General features: G+C 56.6%; 1 long non-coding RNA gene across 1 annotated transcript; it reads left to right on the top strand.

Moving 5' to 3' along the window:
- The first annotated feature begins 6293 nt into the window (after positions 1 to 6293).
- On the top strand, positions 6294 to 8069 carry LOC127921776 (uncharacterized). Its single transcript, XR_008109538.1, has 2 exons — positions 6294 to 6343; positions 7783 to 8069. It is a non-coding gene; the product is annotated as an uncharacterized LOC127921776 (long non-coding RNA).
- Positions 8070 to 8328: the final 259 nt, after the last annotated feature.

The raw sequence follows: 8328 nt of genomic DNA, 5'->3' as shown, positions 1-8328 counted from the left end.
TGGTCCCTCCCTCCCTGTCCCTCCCTCCCTGTCCCTCCCTTCCTGGTCCCTCCCTCCCTGCCCCTCCCTTCCTGGTCCCTCCCTCCCTGTCCCTCCTTCCTGGTCCCTCCCTCCCTGTCCCTCCCTTCCTGGTAGATCCCTCCCCCTGCCCCTCCCTTCCTGGTCCCTCCCTCCCTGTCCCTCCCTTCCTGGTCCCTCCCTTCCTGGTCCCTCCCTTCCTGGTCCCTCCCTCCCTGTCCCTCCCTTCCTGGTAGATCCCTCCCTGCCCCTCCCTTCCTGGTCCCTCCCTCCCTGTCCCTCCCTTCCTGGTCCCTCCCTTCCTGGTCCCTCCCTTCCTGGTCCCTCCCTCCCTGCACCTCCCTTCCTGGTAGATCCCTCCCTGCCCCTCCCTTCCTGGTCCCTCCCTCCCTGCCCCTCCCTTCCTGGTAGATCCCTCCCTGTCCCTCCCTTCCTGGTCCCTCCCTCCCTGTCCCTCCCTTCCTGGTCCCTCCCTCCCTGTCCCTCCCTTCCTGGTCCCTCTCTCCCTGCCCCTCACTTCCTGGTAGATCCCTCCCTGTCCCTCCCTTCCTGGTCCCTCCCTCCCTGCCCCTCCCTTCCTGGTAGATCCCTCCCTGTCCCTCCCCTTCCTGGTCCCTCCCTCCCTGTCCCTCCCTTCCTGGTCCCTCCCTCCCTGTCCCTCCCTTCCTGGTCCCTCCCTTCCTGGTCCCTCCCTCCCTGTCCCTCCCTTCCTGGTCCCGCCCTCCCTGTCCCTCCCTCCCTGCCCCTCCCTTCCTGGTAGATCCCTCCCTGTCCCTCCCTTCCTGGTCCCTCCCTCCCTGTCCCTCCCTTCCTGGTCCCTCCCTCCCTGTCCCTCCCTTCCTGGTCCATCCCTTCCTGGTCCCTCCCTCCCTGTCCCTCCCTTCCTGGTCCCTCCCTCCCTGTCCCTCCCTTCCTGTCCCTCCCTTCCTGGTAGATCCCTCCCTGTCCCTCCCTCCCCGTCCCTCCCTCCCTGTCCCTCCCTTCCTGGTACCTCCCTCCCTGTCCCTCCCTTCCTGGTAGATCCTTCCTGGTCCCTCCCTCCCTGTCCCTCCCTTCCTGGTCCCTCCCTTCCTGTCACTCCCTCCCTGTCCCTCCCTTCCTGGTCCCTCCCTTCCTGTCCCTCCCTTCCTGGTCCCTCCCTCCCTGTCCCTCCCTTCCTGGTCCCTCCCTTCCTGTCCCTCCCTTCCTGGTCCCTCCATCCCTCCATCCCTTCCTGCTTCCTCCTTCCCTCCCTCCCTCCTTAATCCCTCCCTCTCCCTCCACTTCCGTCTCACCCTGCTCCCTCCCTGCTCCTCCCTCCCACCCTGCTCCCTCCCTGCTCCTCCCTCCCACCCTGCTCCTCCCTCCCACCCTGCTCCCTCCCTGCTCCTCCCTCCCACCCCTGCTCCCTCCCTGCTCCTCCCTCCCTGCTCCTCCCTCCCACCCTGCTCCCTCCCTGCTCCTCCCTCCCTCCCTGCTCCTCCCTCCCACCCTGCTCCCTCCCTGCTCCTCCCTCCCCTGCTCCCTCCCTCCTTGTTCCCTCCCTCCTTGTTCCCCTCCTCCCTCCCTCCCCCTGCTCCCTCCCTCCCTGCTCCCTCCCTCTTGTTCCCTCCTCCTTGTTCCCTCCCCCTCCTTGTTCCCCTCCCTCCCTGCTCCCTCCCTCCCTACTCCATCTCTCCCCCTCCCTCCCTGCTCCCTCCCTACTCCATCTCTCCCCCTCCCTGCTCCCTCCCTCCCTACTCCATCTCTCCCCCTCCCTGCTCCCTCCCTTCTCAGATTATGACGACAATACAGCATGGTAAATGTCACCATCTTCTTAACAATGATTTTACAACAGTCTGCTCAATGCCCCCCTACAGGTGCTCGGACCCCCTCCTGCCCGTTCTGCATGGTCATGACCAGTCACTACGCACCCTCCACAGCCCGACTCATCCTATTGGTCCTGCTCACTGTCACTCCACGGCTGACCGCCACCCCTGTGGGTGGGGATGGGCAGAGGGAAGGGCACTCTAGGACACACCTTAAAGAGGACAGCCTCAAGCCCTTCCATAGCCCTCTGGAAATCAGCCCCAGCCCCCTCCGCTACCCTTTGGACCAGACCCAGGACCGGATAGAGGACCAGGAACAGAGCTATGGTGGCCCTACAAACATGGACCCTGCCCAGGCTCTAGCCGCTATGCTACTGGAGGCCCTGGACCACACTGGGAGAGGCGAGGGGGATCCAGTCCCTTTGGAGGAAAGAAGGGATGAGGAGACAAGGAGAGAGGGAGGAGGAGGAGGAGAGAAGGGTGGGGGAGAGGATGGAACAGCTTGGACCAGCACTAGTGGCAGCAGCTCTAGGAGAGGAGTTAAGAGAGATAGAAGAAGAGGAGGAGAGGGAGGAGAGGAAGAGGTCAGAGGACAGAAGCTGGCTTCTAAAGGAAGACGGGGACAGAGCTGGTGGTGGCGGTGAGGAGGGAGGACAGCAGAAGGAAGAGGAGGAGGAGGAAGGTGAAGCGGCGAGATGGGGAGGTGAAAAGGAGAAAAGAGCAGAGGGGAGTAGGATAGGAGAGGAGGGGAGGCCTATTGACCTCCAGCGGAACGCTCGGGGCTACTTCCAGAACATAGACCTCGGTCTCCAAGACAACGAGATTCTTCCCCCTCTGAAGGGGTATAAGGCCTACAACACCCAGCTGGCACAAGCTGGGAAAAAGCTGCACTGGGAGGAGGAGCGGGCGCGCAACACACCCCTGGGGGCAACTTCATGGACGACTTTGAGAATGAAGCAGAGGAGGAGGCGGCTTTGTCGATGGTGGAGGAGGAGGAGGCTCGTGCGCGTGCAGAGCAGCAGGAGGTGCAACGGCAGCAGGAGGAGGCAGAGAGGGCTAGAGAGGAGGAGCAGAGGCTGGCGGACATCGCCGGACATGTTGCTGCAGTACATGGGGAGACAGAAGCAGCAGGGGGCGCCCTACCTCATGGCCAGACAGAAGGCCGGCGCCAACGCTGCTGAAGACAAGCGCTCCGAGGAGGTGGTAACCGACGGCGGCGACCTGGATCAGCAGATGATTGACAGGCTGATCGAGATCAGCAGCAAGCTGCACCTGCCGGCCGACGACGTGGTCCAGATTATCTCCAACGTAGAGGAAGAAGAAGAGGAAGGAGCTGACGTCGCTTAGCAACCCGGTCGCCCCGCGTATCGGCCCCTAGTTCCCCTCCCTAGTGACGGGCCCCATGTGTACCACTACACAGCCTCCTCCAACCCCAAGAAGGACCCTTACTACCAGCCCTACAAGAACAAGTGGAACAAGGACAGAGCCAAGGCCAAGGCCTACAAGCAGGACGTCTGGTTCAAACCCCAGAAACAGTTCCTAGCCTTCCCGTCCTACCCCTACTACCAGAAACCCTACCGTGCCTACTACCCTGTGTTCTTCCCCTACCCCAAACCCCAGTACTACGACAATACTCCCATGGGGAGGAGCTACCCCACAGCCCGCCCTTGGACTATGAGCTCCGGCCTACCAGGCGCAGACACAGGGCCGGGGGCAGGGCCAGAGGTGGAGGTAGGCATGGCTGGAGACAGCAGCCCTCCCACCCCGTCTTCCCTCCTCTCCCTACATCTCCACTTATATCCTACCACACCCCCGGACATATCAGCCACTGCCTAAACCCCTCTCCCCCCAGAACAGGGGCAGGCAACCCCCATTCTACTACCCACCTGGGCCTGGGGGCTTGGGTGTAGCTGGGGGGAGGGTGGGAGGGGACTATGAAGATGATGATGGGCTGGTTCCTCAGCTGGACAGTCAAGAGGAACTGGAAAACTTTATATCCAAAATATACATGAAACGCAGAATGTACTAGAGACAGAAGGACAGACAGACACGACCGCAGGACAAAGGGACCAAACAGGGGGAGGGATGAGAGGGAGTAAATAGGCTGGACGAGAGAGAAGGATAGGATTGGATGAGAGAGAAGGATAGGATTGGAGGAGAGAGAAGGATAGGATTGGAGGAGAGAGAAGGATAGGATTGGAGGAGAGAGAAGGATAGGATTGGAGGAGAGAGAAGGATAGGATTGGAGGAGAGAGAAGGATAGGATTGGAGGAGAGAGAAGGATAGGATTGGAGGAGAGAGAAGGATAGGATTGGAGGAGAGAGAAGAAAGAAAGAGAAGGTGGTGGTGAAAGATTGCTTGTCTGTTGTTTTTCACATTTGTTTTGTTTGTTTATTTGTGACCAGGGGAAGGGAGGAGGAGGAGGGGAGGGGAGGGGAGAGGAGGAGGGGAGGGGAGGGAGAGGAGGGGAGGGAGGAGGAGGAGGGGAGGGGAGAGAGATGAGGGGGGAGGGGAGGAGGAGGAGGGGAGGGGAGAGAGATGAGGGGAAGGGAGGAGGAGGAGGGGGGGAGAGAGATGAGGGGAGGGGAGAGGAGGAGGGGAGGGGAGAGAGATGAGGGGAAGGGAGGAGGAGGAGGGGAGGGGAGAGAGATGAGGGGAAGGGAGGAGGAGGAGGGGAGGGGAGAGAGATGAGGGGAGGGGAGAGGAGGAGGGGAGGGGAGAGAGATGAGGGGAGGGGAGAGGAGGAGGAGGGGAGAGAGATGAGGGGAAGGGAGGAGGAGGGGAGGGGAGGGAGAGAGATGAGGGGAGGGGAGAGGAGGAGGGGAGGGGAGAGAGATGAGGGGAGGGGAGAGGAGGAGGGGAGGGAGAGAGATGAGGGAGGGGAGAGGAGGAGGGGAGGGGAGAGAGATGAGGGGAAGGGAGAGGAGGAGGGGAGGGGAGAGAGATGAGGGGAAGGGAGGAGGAGGAGGGGAGGGAGAGAGATGAGGGGAGGGGAGGAGGAGGGGAGGGGAGAGAGACGAGGGGAAGGGAGGAGGAGGAGGGGAGGGGAGGGGAGAGGAGGAGGGGAGGGGAGAGAGATGACGGGAGGGGAGAGGAGGAGGGAGGGGAGGGGAGGGGAGAGAGACGAGGGAGGAGGGGAGGGGAGGGAAGAGAGACGAGGGGAGGAGAGGAGGAGAAGGGGTGAGGTGAGAGAGACGAGGGGAAGGGAGGTGGAGGAGGGAGGGAGATGTTGACGTTGTGAGTCAGAACTTCCGGTCGATCCTGATCAGGGGAGCTGCTCGCTGTCTGCTTTTATTCAGGTCCGTCTCTGACGTTGGGGCACGTCCAGAGAGTTTCGGAGGCGGGTTTCGAACCAACAACATGGTGCCGACGACAGGAGACTCATGTTTACAGAATCATCTGTAGACGGGTTAGCTGACAACGTCACCAAAAGGATGTGCTTCAATGGGGCCAGAAATACACGTTTTGTTGTGAAACGATGACAAGAATCTGACATGTGGGGAAACGCAGGTCATGTTGTCGATACCACGTTTTGTTTGACTGATGTCAAGTCAATGCTAATATAGCAACAAACAAAATAGCTAGCTAGCTAACCGACAACTGCAACGATATATTTGCGAGACAACAAGTGCTCATTGTACAAATGTATTAATGTTTTCAGTAAACATTTGAGACTTGACATGTTGTCCACAGTTTATGCCAACCCTGTCTGTGTCGCCCCAGAGATGCGCACGCCTCGGTTTTGTCGCTAAACAACCAACCCGTCTACAGTGTCTGTTCTTTCACAGATTCAGGAATATGAGTTGTGTTTTTCTGTTAAGCATCAGCTGATCTTTTACTCATTTGATTTGATTTGATTTGATTTAAAGGTACGACACACAGTCATCGATTCCAGGACTCTTTAGAAAGAGGTGTTATGATTATACCTAATACCAATATAATACTGACACAGGAAATAGACATTAACTTCCTGTTTAGGACTGCGTTCATTCCGCGTGTTTACAGGTTTTGAAATAGGGTTTAAATAAAAAAAAAACTTGACAGTTAACAGTTAAGAAATTAATTCAGACTGGTTAGGAATAGGACTAAGGTTTGGGATGATGTTAAATATATATATATACAGAGTTGCATCAGAAACACCTCGACAAGGTAACAGTTAAGAAATGAATTCAGACTGGTTAGGAATAGGACTCAGGTTTGTGTTAAAACAAGAAAACAATAACAAAGCTATTTAACATAAACTAGGAGTTGTTGATGGTGGACTCAGTAGTAGGCAGTCTGTTGTGGGTCCATAGCAGTCTGTTGTGGGTCCATAGCAGTCTGTTGTGGGTCCATAGCAGTCTGTTGTGGGTCCATAGCAGTCTGTTGTGGGTCCATAGCAGTCTGTTGTGGGTCCATAGCAGTCTGTTGTGGGTCCATAGCAGTCTGTTGTGGGTCCATAGCAGTCTGTTGTGGGTCCATAGCAGTCTGTTGTGGGTCCATAGTGGGGTCCATAGCAGTCTGTTGTGGGTCCATAGCAGTCTGTTGTGGGTCTATAGGTCCATAGCAGTCTGTTGTGGGTCCATAGCAGTCTGTTGTGGGTCCATAGCAGTCTGTTGTGGGTCCATAGCAGTCTGTTGTGGGTCCATAGCAGTCTGTTGTGGGTCCATAGCAGTCTGTTGTGGGTCCATAGCAGTCTGTTGTGGGTCCATAGCAGTCTGTTGTGGGTCCATAGCAGTCTGTTGTGGGTCCATAGCAGTCTGTTGTGGGTCCATAGCAGTCTGTTGTGGGCCCATAGCAGTCTGTTGTGGGCCATAGCAGTCTGTTGTGGGTCCATAGCAGTCTGTTGTGGGTCCATAGCAGTCTGTTGTGGGTCTATAGCAGTCTGTTGTGGGTCCATAGCAGTCTGTTGTGGGTCCATAGCAGTCTGTTGTGGGCCCATAGCAGTCTGTTGTGGGTCCCATAGCAGTCTGTTGTGGGTCCATAGCAGTCTGTTGTGGGTCCATAGCAGTCTGTTGTGGGTCCATAGCAGTCTGTTGTGGGTCTATAGTCTGTTGTGGGTCCATAGCAGTCTGTTGTGGGCCCATAGCAGTCTGTTGTGGGTCCATAGCAGTCTGTTGTGGGTCCATAGCAGTCTGTTGTGGGTCCATAGCAGTCTGTTGTGGGTCCATAGCAGTCTGTTGTGGGTCCATAGCAGTCTGTTGTGGGTCCATAGCAGTCTGTTGTGGGTCCATAGCAGTCTGTTGTGGGTCCATAGCAGTCTGTTGTGGGTCCATAGCAGTCTGTTGTGGGTCCATAGCAGTCTGTTGTGGGTCCATAGCAGTCTGTTGTGGGTCCATAGTCTGTTTGGGTCCATAGCAGTCTGTTGTGGGTCCATAGCAGTCTGTTGTGGGTCCATAGCAGTCTGTTGTGGGTCCATAGCAGTCTGTTGTGGGTCCATAGCAGTCTGTTGTGGGTCCATAGCAGTCTGTTGTGGGTCCATCTGTTGTGGGTCCAGCAGTCTGTTGTGGGTCCCATAGCAGTCTGTTGTGGGTCCATAGCAGTCTGTTGTGGGTCCATAGCAGTCTGTTGTGGGTCCATAGCAGTCTGTTGTGGGTCCATAGCAGTCTGTTGTGGGTCCATAGCAGTCTGTTGTGGGTCCATAGCAGTCTGTTGTGGGTCCATAGCTGTTGTGGGTCCATAGCAGTCTGTTGTGGGCCCATAGCAGTCTGTTGTGGGTCCATAGCAGTCTGTTGTGGGTCCATAGCAGTCTGTTGTGGGTCCATAGCAGTCTGTTGTGGGTCCATAGCAGTCTGTTGTGGGTCCATAGCAGTCTGTTGTGGGTCCATAGCAGTCTGTTGTGGGTCCATAGCAGTCTGTTGTGGGCCCATAGCAGTCTGTTGTGGGTCCATAGCAGTCTGTTGTGGGTCTATAGCAGTCTGTTGTGGGTCCATAGCAGTCTGTTGTGGGTCAATAGCAGTCTGTTGTGGGTCTATAGCAGTCTGTTGTGGGTCCATAGCAGTCTGTTGTGGGTCTATAGCAGTCTGTTGTGGGTCCATAGTGATGTGAGCACAGAGAGACGGCATGACTCTGTTATGTGGCCTCCTTAGTTACAACCTGATAGATTTTCATAGAGGGACCAGTTATTCACTACTCAGGAGCTATAAGGCAGGTCACACACACACACACACACACACACACACACACACACACACACACACACACACACACACACACACACACACACACACACACACACACACACACACACACACACACACACACACACACACACACACACACACACCCTCCATCTCACAACTACTAGAAGTCACTATGTCATATCATTTCCAAAGGAGAGAGAGGGGGGAGGAGTTTTTATTTATTTAACCTTTATTTAACTAGGCAAGTCAGTAAAGACAGACTACACCGGCCAAACCCGGACGACGCTGGGGCAATTGTGCGCTGCCCTATGGGACTTCCAATGACTGCCGGAATGATACAGCCTCGATTCAAACCAGGGTGTCTGGAGTGACACCTCAAGCACTGAGATGCAGTGCCTTAG

This window comes from Oncorhynchus keta, unplaced genomic scaffold, assembly GCF_023373465.1.
Source record: "Oncorhynchus keta strain PuntledgeMale-10-30-2019 unplaced genomic scaffold, Oket_V2 Un_contig_2353_pilon_pilon, whole genome shotgun sequence".
NCBI classification, from domain to species: domain Eukaryota; kingdom Metazoa; phylum Chordata; class Actinopteri; order Salmoniformes; family Salmonidae; genus Oncorhynchus; species Oncorhynchus keta.
The sequence above is the reverse complement of the archived record's forward strand: the minus strand, read 5'-3'. Positions and strand labels throughout refer to the sequence as shown.